The sequence below is a fragment of the Phoca vitulina genome, unplaced genomic scaffold (genome assembly GCF_004348235.1).
Source record: "Phoca vitulina isolate PV1807 unplaced genomic scaffold, GSC_HSeal_1.0 scaffold5, whole genome shotgun sequence".
In the NCBI taxonomy this organism is placed as follows: domain Eukaryota; kingdom Metazoa; phylum Chordata; class Mammalia; order Carnivora; family Phocidae; genus Phoca; species Phoca vitulina.
This window is the reverse complement of record NW_022589708.1, coordinates 15,636,506-15,650,247: the sequence shown is the minus strand read 5'-3', so window position 1 is coordinate 15,650,247 and position 13,742 is coordinate 15,636,506. Positions and strand designations below refer to the sequence as shown.

The following is a 13,742-nucleotide window of genomic DNA, read 5'->3' as shown; positions in this document are numbered from 1 at the left end:
ATCTGAGGTGGGGCCCAGAATTTGCATTTCGAACTAGTTCCCAGTGGAAGAAGAGGCTGCTGGTCCGGGGACCACACTTCGAGAACCACTGGTCTACCCTCCAAATAAAGTTGTTTAGGTGCAAGATGTTAATTTAATAGAGCTGTGATGCCGCCACGCCTCTACCCCTTTGGCCAGTAACCCTGATTATGCCCCCGGAGCGGCCCAGCGTGCGCCTCTAACTGGAAATACGGAGCCGCCAGGTTCCCTTACGGGCAAGGCCCGCTGGGGGCCGCTCGATTCAACAGCAGAGTCTTGCTTTTCAAACTGGGAGGTTCTGGGGAATGAAATTTGGGGTGAAGTTGTCTTTTTCGCTCGGCGAGACACATGGAGCGCTTCCTCACAGCAGCACCGGCGCGCAGCACCCTCCAGTCGCCGGGGGGGCGCAGCGGAACTCCGGGGGGCGCAAGCCCTCCCGCCCCCCAGGCTCCGCACAGCGCACGCGCAGCAGCGCCTCTGACGCCCGCCAGGAAGGCGCCCCGGAAGTGCGGGTGTGGGGCGGCCGCTGTCGGGGGGGCGCTGAGAGTGGCTGTTTCGACTCCTCGCTCGCTTATTTTTCAAGTCCTTGTTTTCAAGTGGGCTGGCGTTAATAAGCCGGGTTACTCGGGATAAGGCATTTACCCGCAATTTGACTCCAGTCGGACTAAAAAGGAGCACTGCCGAAACCCGGGATCGAACCAGGGACCTTTAGATCTTCAGTCTAACGCTCTCCCAACTGAGCTATTTCGGCGCCCTTTCACTTCTCTTTAGAGTAGACTATTACTGAACTATTCACGTCCGCCCCTTCCGTCCCTCATCACTTGAGAGCGTTCCTTCCTGGTCGCGTTAAAACGGTTACATCAGAGTTCCGCCTTGCTCTTTACAAGCCATGATTAGATGCAACGTAGACGCTACTTACTTTCTTCAACATAATCCGAATTTCTGACTTAAATTATGAACAGGGATCCCGAGCGCGCCCGAGCGCCAGCTGCTGGGCTCCTCTGCGGCTCCGCGGGCAGGCTCGTCCTCCCGGGCTGGTCCCCGCCGTCCTCGAGCGGCGTGGTCCCCTGGGCGAGCCCCCTGCCCCGGGAGGCGGGCCCTTCCCCGCCGATCCGCGCCTGCCTGCGATCGTGCACATTTGTCATTTCTAAGATGAAGGAGCGGACAAGGGCGTGGAAGCAGGATCGCAGCCTCCCTGTGATGCCGGGTCCTCGGAATGCCCCTTGAGCCTACCACCACTGTGCACGGAGTCGGCCTGGCACACCGCGGGCGCTCCATATAATGCTTGGCGAGCTCATTAGGGACGATTTCCCGATGCCAATGCTACTTCCTACACCAGTAGACAGATGTTTCCCAAGCATCCGCTACGTGCCAGGCACAGACATTCTACAAAGCCCAAACATCCTATTGGAACTTTTTTTTCTCCAATTAATCTGTGATTCTCTAAAAGCAGTAATGATTACCGTAACGCCCTTTTAGCCCGCCCCTTAGACCTTTGCATTTAAGTGGAACCCTCACAGGCAATTTTGAGGGATGCATGGATGAGTGCCTTTGAATGTGAAAGAAAAAAGAGGGATAAGGGATTGAATATTGGAAGTGTTTGCAATCTCTAAGGTGTAGAGTCGCTTTCTGAGTTTCTTTGTTGTGTCAAATCCAGATAAGAGAAGAGCTTGGGATTTCAAAGAAGTCATGGCTAAGGAGGGAAAAGAGACCCAAGAAGACTTGGGGACGGACGTTGCTCTGTGAGGGCTTTGTGGGGATTAGTGTGGGAGAAGGGGCAATTTGGAGCAGGTGCCTTGTGCAGATCATACCTAGAGAGACGAGAAGAGAGGACTTTCACAGGCTTTCTTGTGAGTCATGAATGTAGCTACCTTTCGCATTGTCCTCAAAGCACTGCAGGAAAGACCTGAACCTGGCTGACTGGGAAAGTGGCAAGTAAGTTTTGATGAGAGTTGAGGTGGGAGTCGGGGAGAAGAAAAGGCCCAGCATCTGAGGGGAGATGGAGGGGAAAGGATAGGACAGAGAAGAGAAGGAAGAGCACCACCAATCAGCTTTACATTTCAAATGTGATGTGGTCAGATCCTTTGGCAAATTACAAGATCACAGGAACTACATTGTAGTAGAGATCATTTGTTGAGTAAAGGTGGATTTCAGGATGTTAAGTGTTGCGATGTATGTCAGGATGAACGGGGTGGCCACGTAGCTCCATTTGCCCAGGACACTCCTTGTTCACACCTGTCATCCCAGAACCCTGCCCCAGAAGTACCTCCTTCACTCTTACAAGTCTCCTGGGACTGGAAAAATAAACGATGTAATCACCCCATTTATAAACAGTGAAAAAGACCCACAGCTTGATGCTGCATTATGAACGCTACCAGTTTCACCATTAGCGAGAAGATTTTTAACATCAGCTCAGTATTTGTTGTTGCTCTTTTACAAAGGAGATTGAAGGTTCCCAGGATTTAGTGTCATCGTTCCCAAACTGTGCAGCAGTATTTTCCATTTTTGAGGGAAACACAGTGATAACTGGCCATCTGTGGGACACTGCTCAAACTACTAGGTAGTTCATAGTTTCAGCAATAGATCACTCTACATTGCTTTCAGTGACGTCACCACTCTGCAAAACTGGCTTTTTAGAATTTCTGATAAAAAGTAATTGCCCGGGGCACCTGGGTGGCTCAGTCCTTAAGCGTTTGCCTTTGGCTCAGGTCATGATCCCAGGGTCCTGGAATCGAGCCCCACATCAGCCTCCCTGCTCCGCGGGAAGCCTGCTTCTCCCTCTCCCACTCCCCCTGCTTGTGTTCCCTCTCTCGCTGTGTCTCTCTCTGTCAAATAAATAAATAAAGTCTTTAAAAAAAAAAGTAATTGCCCATGAAAATAAATGTATTCTAGGAAATGGACATGGTGACGTCCAATCTGCTTCAAGGCTTGAGAAATTGTGCACTACCCAACAGGTGCACACACCCCATTGTTAAGTAATGGTGGTTATTTAAGGAGGAAGTAAAAATGTAACTTTCTTTCAATTTATGTATAGACTTCTGCCAAACAGTTACAAAGCTTTTGGACATAAATGCTTTAATAAGTTTTGGGCCTAAATATTTAATAAAAGGAACTGTTCAGGATTTCTTTTGGTCTGGGGGCATTGGAAAAAATTACAGAGTCTCTAAGAGTATAATGAAAGTTTGAAGACCTCTCGCATAGTGCCTTAATGTTGATAGCAGAAATGAAAATTATTACTGAATTTGGGAGAAATGTGGCTTTGTTCAGCAAGATTGCAGAGGCAAGAAGAACCATCAGAAATTCCACAGAGACCAAATGCCAAGGGCTAAAGCGAAGTGAAAATCTGTGCACACACATCACAATAAGGGACAGATGATAAAGACGTTGGCACTCAAATGAAGATAAAACGTTGAAGACTCCATGTTGAAAAGAAGCTTTGCGTAGGCTGCTGCAGTCCTGTCTTCCAAATTAGCCCTAGGATTTTGGCAATCCAGTCTAATTACCTATGATAACTATGAAAACTAATTACAACTACTAACTGGAAGACCTAAGAATAATACTACTAAAGAAAATATGTTGTATATAGTTACAGCATCTAATAAATTTTTAAGCTGCTGTCAATTGATAATTTGTCCTTAGTTTTGTGTGTGTGTGCGTGCGCACACACACACACACACATACAAATAGCGCTTATTTTAAGTAGCCTCTGATTTCAATCAACATTTCTCAAAAGTGTTAAAAAGCTGGGAATGTATCAAAAGGACATAGAGCTAGTTTGAAGGGGCTGCTGGCCATAGCTGAGCCAATCAGGGCACCAAAATAAATAAGGAAATTAATAGATTATTTACTCTTTGGATAAATAAAGATCCACAAGTACGATAATAGAGGGGAGATGACTGGGGATTCTGGTTTGCAGGTGAATGACTTGCATGGACTGATAAATGTGGAAGGAGTGGTAGCAGTGGACATCTCCATTTTCAAGCATCATACTAAAGACTGGTTCAGTCAAGAATCGTCAATGGACGCTAAGTCTGGGGGGAAGTCATATGATGAGCAGGACCACTGCATGGTCTCAAAAAGTATCTCTCCATAGATTGCATAATAGTTGCAAGGGGAAAAATAGAAACTATATATACAATGGAGAAATGGGACAATGCCTTGATCTAGTCATTAAGATTAACATCACCCATGAAAGACACTCAGATATCATGTGCCTCCTAATGTGATTCCCTGGAAAGAATACAACATCACTTATATAGTGGTCCAGCCAAGAATGTACATCCTGACTTTAATCATGAGGCAACGTTAAATAAATCCAAAGTAAAGGTCATTCTAGTAAATGGCTGGCCTGTATTCTTCAAAACTCACGCTCATGAAAAGAAAGACAAGCCAAGGAACTGTTCCAGACAGAGGAGGGAGGAGACATGACCACAGCGTGATAAAGAGCAGTATGTGATCCTAGATGATTTCCATCTGGAAAGGGAAAATGCTTTAAAAGATATTAACAAAAAAATTGAAGAAACTGGGACATGGGCTGTAGATTATATAGAAGTGTTATATCAATATGAAATTTCCCCGAGTTGGCAACCGTAGTTAAGTAAGAAAATATCCAGTTTTAAGGAATACATATTGAAATATTAAGGAATAAAGAGATATATCTGCACTCTACCTTCAAGTGGTTCAGCAAAATAAATAAATGCGTACAAATACAGAGAGAATATGAAAAAGTATATGGAGAAAAATATTAAAAGTTGGTGAATCTGGGTAAAAGATACATGGGACTTCTCTGTACTACTTTGTAACTATTCTGAACATTGGAAACTCAGAATTAAAAAAAATTAAAAATAAAAGGGTGGTGCTCTTGTGGAGCCAGACGATTTCAGTTAGAATCACAGATTAGAATGCTGGAGATGGAAGAGAATTTAGGGTTGATTTAGCCGGATCCACACATTTTTACACATCAGAAAACTGAGGCCCGGAGGCATTATAAATAACTTGGTTACAGTTACCGTCTTGCTCAACTTGGACTGCTGCAAGAAAGCATCATACATGCGGTACAGAAAGTTATTCTCTAACAGTTTGGAGGCTGCGAAGTCCAAGATCAAGGTGCCAGCCGATTAGGTCCTGGGGAGAGCTCTGTCTGGCTTGCAGAAGGCAGCCTTCCCTCTCTCCATGCTCAAATGGCTTTTCTTTACTGCCTGTGCAGAGAGAGACATCTCTCTGCCTCTTCTTAGAAAGCCACCAATCCTATTGGATTAGGACCCCACCCTATGAGCTTTTTTACTTTAATTACCTCCTAAAAGCCCTATTTCTAAATACAGCCACAATGGCGAAAAGGTATTCAACATATGAATTGGGGCGGAAGAGACAGTATTCAGTCCAGACACAATTAATTGGGTGCAGAACTGACTGCTGACCTATATAGTCTTTTTTTTTTTTAAAGATTTTATTTATGTATTTATTTGAGAGAGAGCAAGAGTGAGAGAGAGAGCATGAGTGGGTGAAGGGCAGAGGGAGAAGCAGGCTTCCCGCTGAGCAGGGAGCCCGATGCGGGGCTCGATCCTGGGACTCCAGGATCATGACCTGAGCCGAAGGCAGATGCTTAACTGACTGAGCCACCGAGGCGCCCCCGAGCATAGTCTTTAGCCTGCACCAAATGCTTGTAATATTTTTTTTTTGAAGAAAGTTCCTATTTCAATTAAAAATTGGCATGAGACAAACTATGGAAAGAGCCCAGATGTCCATCGACAGAGGAATGGATAAAGAAGGTGTGGTATATATATACAATGGAATACTATTCAGTCATCAGAAAAATGAAATCTTGCCATTTTCAATGACGACATGGATGGAACTAGAGGTTATTATGCTAAGCGAAATAAGTCAGTCAGAGAAAGACAATTATCATATGATCTCACTCATATACGGAATTTAAGGAACAAAACAGGTGAACATAGGGGAAGGGAGGGTAAAATAAAATAAGATAAAAACTAGGGGGAGGCAAATCATAAGACATGCTTAATCACTGGAAACAAACTGAGGGTTGCTGGAGGGAAGGGGGGAAATGGGGTAAGTGGGTGATACTGGGTGTTATATAAGACTGGTGAATCACTGAACTCTAATAATACACCATATGTTAATTAATTGAATTTAAATTTTAAATAATTCAAAAAAATTTTTAAAGAAAAAAAATAAAATTTATGTTCCAAAAAAAAAAAAAATTGGCATGAGAGTCTACATCTGAAACTGGAATCTGGGGTTAGGGCTCAGCTTTTCCTGGTAGATGGTTTTTTATAGGCACGTCTATGTATTTTGAAATTCCCTGTGTGTAGAAAATAATACGTTTGCTTGAGGGGTATAAAGCGATTTCTCCGAAGTTATAAATTAAAGTGGTAACATAGGGGAGAAGTATAAAAAAGTTAATAGATTGTAAATATCATCAGTGCACTGAATTGATCCAAAAAAAGTTAATTTATTTAAAGCTATTAAACCACAAGTCTATAAAGACCTTATTGTTTTTTGTTTTTGTTGAATCACATACATCAGTATAAAGCCTCTGGGTGTACTTACCAAGCCAAAAACAATCAAGTAAATTATACTCAAGAACAACCTACCGAGCTTTTCCTACATTCTAATCCAATCCTCCCACATCCATCAGACAAGCTCCTAACTAACCATGTGGACTTTGCACAATGCCCTAAAGGCCAGAAAACTTGGATTCCAAAGCTTGAGTTTCAGAGGCTTGGGTGCTTTTTAAATACTGTCAGCTTAATTGCTTGCCTCTTTTTTGATGAAGTGGGCCAGCCTCCCAACTGCATCTCTGCCCCATCTCCCCACTCCACCTCTATCCAGCAATTAAGGGATAAAGACTGATTATTCACCCAAAGAAATAAGACAAAATAAACTTAGCACAGGAGTTTCCTAAATCCCTCGACGACGATGACAATGATGATGATGATAGTGATAATAATAATAATAATAATAATAATAATAAAACAGAAAGAAGAAATAAATCAGTGTGTTCCTTTGTTCCAGGGAAGATGCACAAGAAGGTGGTGTAAGATGACCAGAGACCCAGGAAGGGAGGCCAGGACACAGACGCCCTTGTGCTGTTTGGCCCCGATGTGCCTCCAACCTTCCAGGTAGCTCCCCTTCTTGACTCTGTACTGCTTTCATCCACTTCTCTAGTCCTGTTGTTTTGTAGCCTTACACACCCCAATTCCATGTCCCTCGATTAGCCAACTCCTGACTCATCTGGCTTTTACTCAGGAGCCTTGGCAACAAGTCAGGGAAGGCTCTACCCTTCCTCCCTGTCATCCTTGCACACACAAGCCAGAGTTTTTCTAGAGCATGTTTGTGGGTGGGTGGGATGGGCTGAGAGCAAGGGACAGTGGGTTTGCTGCGGTCCAGACTTGGGCAGGACTGCCCTGTGTGAGGCAGAAGCCTCATCGCATTTGCTCCCCTCTGTCCTGCAGTTGAGCACATTTCCAGGGCTCTCCTCAATCAGAGGGCAGAAATCAGGGTCCTGACGCTAGATTCCACCTCTCAGGTATCCAGCCCTTTCCCGTCATTGGCAATTGGAAAAGTTGACTACACCTGGTCTTCCCCAACACATAAGGCTGCATGCAGCTCCTCTGCATCATCATTCTGTGTGTTCTCCCATTTGTAGTCCAGTGTACAAATCCTGCTCGATGGGCAAGAAGGAACCCATCACACCAGACAGAAGCACTCTCTCCAGACGGTGCATATTGTCCTCTGAGCAATGAGTGTCTGAATGACTGGATAAGGGAGTATGACTGGCGCTTCCCTGCTTGCCCCATAAGGAATGCAAGAAATAAAATCAAAGAGTTGTTGCTTGTCTCCACAAGAAGTAACCTCTGACATTCAATCACATTGGTGCTTACGTAATATTTACAAAGTGACCTCAGATCAGCTGGGACAGTGGTCTCTCCCCCATGTGTGAGTTGGTGAAAGTGGTTAATGATTCCCAGCATCACACAGTTATTTGGTGACAACAGCTCAGCCTCAGCTCCCAGGCCAGAGCTGCCACCCTGCACCATGCTTGTCCCATATGAGGCCAGCTTTACCAAAATATGGCAGGTCCTTTCAATCTACGACCCACGTGCACTTTGGGGACGTTAGGGTTTTGAGGCAAATGGTCTTCTTGACCTTACTCGGCACTGAATTTTGCTGCTTAAGCTAACCTGGCTCATTCCTCCAGCACATGAAGAAACTTTATGTCAGTGTTGCTCTGAGGATCTTGAGGACTAACTGCTTTCAATTTCCTTCCTTATAATAAAAATCTGGGTTCAGAAAAAGACCCGCTAGAAACCGTTTGTATTTCACTGTAAATAGAAATCCTTCTCCCCGTTTTTATGGGCCTCCTGTCGTGCTGTAATATAATATGCATAGCATCACCTATGAAGTCTTCTTGCCAAAAAAATGTTTGACCTGAAACTACGCAAAGCCTCGAGGTAGAACTAACTTCCAGTTTCTTTGAAATTCAGAAAGTGGAGAAATAAGTTAGATGACACCATGAAGAAGTAATCAGATAAATCCAGAGTCTGAGGCACTCTCTAAAACATCTGGCCTGCCTTCTTCAAAATGTCAACATCATGAAAACAAATAAAAACATCTCTATAGTTAGGAGGCTAAGATAACTAAAAGAAATGTGTGGACCTTTATTGGATCTTGTTATAGGAAAAAAAATAAGAGCTCTAAATAAGAGACTTTTGGGGATGTAGGAGAGGAAAAAATCTTTTCCCCACTACCCTCCTAGCTTCTCAGTAAAAGCCCTAGAAATTAGACTGACAAAAGACAGATTAATGAAAGAAATGCAAACAGGAATTTACTAACCTGGGCACTGCACACACAGGTGGGAGTACCCAGTGATGAGTAATTCAAACATCTTAACAGAAGAACAATAAATCTGTAAAGAGGTGACAAGACAAAGGAAAAAGACCAAGTTTCTAGGGCAGCAAATTCTGGGAAGATAAACGTACGGGAGACCAACGGCAGATAAGGTCTGTCAGTCAAGTTGCTTATATAGATTCCTCTGGTGCCAATGTGGGCTGGCGAGGGTGTCCTATTGTCACTGGTGATTAACTTCTGTCCTTCCTGGTAGAAGGGAGGGGGCATCTTTACAAATTTATGTCCGGCTTTTAAGCAAATAATGGGAAGGGAGAGAGCTTTTTTTGTCTCCGCTTCTTCTCAGTTGCCTTCAGCTCAAAATAATTTTTATTTATGCCAAAGTGGTATTTTTGGGGGGGGGGGCATATTCTGCTAATTCAGGGAAATATGGAGAAATGTAAATATGTATATTAGAAATAACTCAATTTTCATAAGTATGAAATGATATATTGCCACTATGTAGGAAAATGCTTTGGTTGTTTTTTGTTTGTTTTTTGGGGGGAGATTTATGCTGAAGTATTTTCGGTTAAATTGTCATGATGTCTCACCTTATTTTCAAATGTGTCAAACAGACACACATACAAATCAAACCAATACAGCAAAATGCTAACAATTGTTGAAGCCAGGTGGAGAAATATTTCTTTCACTTCTTCTGCATGTTTTAAATTTTTTATAATAAACATTTGGAAAAAAGGTAGATATTAATCTTATCTTACAGATCCTAGGAATTTCTGAATATAATGCTACTTTTCAAAAAAGATTGAAGAACGTTGTTCCTTATTAATGGGATTTTCGGTATCAGAATGTGACTTAGGGATACATTTTGTGAAACAAGAGAAGCCCTTCCTAAAATCCATAATCAGTCTAAATAGTCCCTTTGTCCATCTATTGCTAAGATTTGTCCTATATGCACAAGGACCATATTTTTGGAATCACCAAATCAGGAAATGTGGTCTGACAAAGGGTTCTCCCCCTTACTTCTGCTTTTACTCACATGAAATCTTTACAAAGCATAAAAACGAAAACATATATAGATGTTATTTTTTTATTTAATATATAATGAATCACCTTTCTCGAAGAAAAATAACACAATTAAATAAAATTATACTGTTTCAAGAAGATTTGGAATGCAGTTTCCATATTTTATAGTCAACTCCAATGTGATTTATAGCAAAATCTTTCTCTCGCTTTACAAGGTCAACTTAATAATCTATCATGACATATGTTGGGAATAAAAATGTCTTCCTTGTCTTTTATTCTTAACTTTTAATTTCCTTTTTGAATCAGGCTTTCAGTTTTGACCTTCACAATTACTAAGGAAAATCAGATTGTAGTAATTAGAATATTGCAGAAACATCATCTAAAACTATGGTTTGATTAATCCATTAATTTAAGCAACCATAATTTCAACTCCTGAGAATTTTAAACTGATTTAATTTTAGCTATGTGATTCACTCCTTTTTTTTATGATAACTGAAATATTTGAGTAAGTCAGAGGTAGCATACTTATTTAGAATGTTACCAAAACAAAAGGAAAACCTACAGAGTAGCAAATTAATGTGAGGGAAATGTGTATTTTCTAAACGTTAACACACTTGATATGTAACATCCAAATAGCTGAAATGAACATTCTACTTTCGAGGCTTTTTTCTGGGCAAAGAAAATTGCTTAAAATTTTCACCTAAGTTTATTCTACTAAAAAAAAAAAAAAAAAGGAAGATCAGAACTCCAGAACCATTAATCAAAGTTTTCAAATTTGTTGGAAATAGACCTCAAGAGCTTATTTGGCCTATTTTATTTACTATTTCTCAACTCTGTAAATTTTATTCAGCATTTTAACCTGAAAATGTACTTTCTCCTTCTCCTACCCCTGTAGTTAATCCTCACAGCTATCTTCATTAAGTGAGCAAAATTTTCACTCCAAGTCAATAGATGGGGGACTAAGCAAAGTGTAGAACTGTTATTAGACATTCGATTGAAAGGTTTTCCACCAGTTTAGAGCCAAGGGAGGGAGACCATGAATTAGAATTAATTCTTGCTCCTCAAAATTGACCTAATTAAGTCAGGATGATGGAAAGAGGGCTTCCCACTTTCTGCATTTAGGATAGAAAGATTACATTGGTAAAACAGGTTTTCCACCATCGGGTAAAACTCATCTTTTTAAGAGTGTGTCAGTTAGAACCTAATGAGTTTTGCTATAAACACAAGAGTATTAGAAATACTATTAAAGCCAAGAAAAGATCAAAGAGCCATTATTCAAAGTGTTAACCTTAAAAATAAAACTGCCAGTTATTTTACTAACAAATATGGGTTCGTTGGGAATAGCAGGGGATGGTAATCCAGGACACACAGGCTAAGCCAAACCATAGGCAACTCTGGAGAACAAAGGGGAGGACAGCTCTTTTATAGAGGAAAAAAAGGGGGTGGGAGGGGGTGGGAGGGGCTCTTATAAACTAAAAGTCCATTGGAATAAACCAGTTTGAAGTATAGTAGCTTCTCACTGGCTGAGCTGTGACTGTCTCTCATGGGCTGGGCTGTTGGGGGGTGGGGGACAGGGGGATAGAGAAAACTTCCTTCCTCCTTCGCCCTTTCTCCTGCTGGGGTAGGAAAGTAGTATGGATTAGCAAGGAACCCCTGTTCTTCTTGTTGCGTCTGCAATGGAAAACTAGTGCTGGCGTGAGAGGTCTCTCTGCCACCACCTCTCCCCACCCCCCATTCCATTCTAAATGAGGTTTCCTTTTATTAATTTTCACAAAAGATACATTTCTACAATGAAGAACCGAAGTGGGGATTAAAGATCAGTCCATCTAAACAACAACTGAACGTAAGTGAAATCTGTACCAAGTACAAGACTTGCAAAACTGGTTTATCTCTTAATGTCTTGCAAAACTGGTTGATCTCTTCACAGGTGAGGTTCAAGGAAAAAGTGAGCTTCAAGTGGTCAGTGGGGTGTGAAAAAGCAAGGACCTCTGCCTGGAATGAGAATCGAGAGAAGATGAAGGAGATTGGATGGATGGAAAGAGAGGCAGAGAGAAACCAAGAGAGACAAAGAGACATGACAAAGACCCTGCTCCTTTATAACCCCACAGATGAATAGAGATGCTGAGTATCCAGGTTGTGGGATACAGAGATGATTACACTGCCAGGAGCATCAAGTCTGGTAGACCACACATACCCATAAATTCATGAATCATTTGAATAAAGAGCAATGGTAATATAGAGGATCAAACCTCAGCATCTTCAGGCAAGGCCAACTTGGGGGAATAGATGACATTTCAGTGGCCGTGTGTGGGGGTGGCTGGGATGGAGCTGCCAGGAAAGAGGGAGAGCCTGTGTGTGCAGCACCCTTTGGAATCTGAAGCACTGAGCATCGGGGACCCAGCGTGTATTTTCTATACCAGAAGTGGTTTGATTTCTAAAAATCCATGTCCAGGAAAGTGTGAAGGAAAAGTCTGAGTGGGCAGGGTCTGGAGGGGAAACCAGTGGGGAGGGAATAGTGCTAAGTGTAAGGCGGTGGTAAGGGGAGCTTTAGAAGAGTCAGACTTCAGAGATGGGCAAGGAGGAATTGGCAGGATTTAGTGACTATAGACCTAGACAGTGAGAGTAAGTCAATGATGGCGTGACAGTTGGTGGTCTTGGACAGGGTGGATGGTGATACCTTTTTTCAAGACTGCGAACACAGGAGGCCGACTAATCCAGGGCTGTGGAGGAGGGGAGTTCTCGTGTATCTGTGAAAGTTGAGAAGTTGATTCCATCTTCTGGAATCCAGATGGGTGGACCAGGCTGCAATGGGCCCTCTGAGCCAAGAACCCAGAAAAAAAGTAGGTGCTGGGAAAATGAAATGTGGGTATCATGGTCACCATGAAGATGGCAGTTGAGGCAACAGGAATGAATGAGACCCCATCAGGACAGCACATGAGTGAGGGGGCCGAGGAAAGAATTCTGGGAACATCATCACTTGGGGCAGTGGTTCTCAACTAGAAATGATTTTGCTCACCAGGGGACGGTTGGCAATGTCTGAAGGCATTTTTGGTTGTCAGAACTGGGGGAAGAGTAGAGGCCAGCGATGGTATTAAACCTTCTACAATGCACATGACAGCCTTCACAACCAAGACTGATCCAGCCCAAAATGTCAATTTAGGGAATGGAAAAAGAAGAAGAAGGCGGAGGAGGAGGAGGAAGTGGAGGAGAAGAAGAAGAAGAAGAAAGAAGGAAGAAGGAAGAAGAAGAAGAAGCCAGCGAGAAGAGAGCAGGGGAATGGAGAGTGAGATGGGAGAGTGGTGTCTCCAAAGACCAAGAAAGAACAAGTTTTAATAAATGGGGCATGAGGAGGGCCACATGCTGCCAGGGAACGAGAAAGAAAATTGGCCTTTGGCTTCCCACTTAAGAGGCTGACTGAGGATGGTGAAAACAGACTCAGAAAGTGATGGGGCAAAAGTCAAGGGATCAGGAGGTGAACAGATGAGACACTGAGTGGGGAGGACACTCTTGAGTTTGTTGGTAAATAGAGGAGGGGGACCAAGACAGGAGGCAGGCAACAATTTTTTGTTTAGGGAACAGAGACTCCTCTTTTCTCTATTTTTGTCCTGTGAAATAAAAGTCAATAGTTTTTATTTATGTATCAGTCACTGTCTGAGTGTTTTGCATGCATTACTTTATTTAAAATTCATATTAACTACTGTTTCCATTTTACAAAGAGGGATATTGAGCCCCAGTTGGAGAAATGTGCTAAAGATCACAGAAACAGGAAGTGATGAACTGGGCTTTGAACTTGGAAGTGCTGGGCGCTGTCCTGAGTTTGGTGGTGGTTCAAGGTC

The 13,742-nt window shown here is 42.7% G+C and overlaps 1 non-coding gene across 1 annotated transcript; it reads right to left on the bottom strand.

Moving 5' to 3' along the window:
• Window positions 1-696: 696 nt before the first annotated feature.
• On the bottom strand, window positions 697-769 carry TRNAF-GAA. Its single transcript has one exon. It is a non-coding gene; the product is annotated as a tRNA-Phe (tRNA).
• Between the last annotated feature and the right edge of the window lie 12,973 nt (window positions 770-13,742).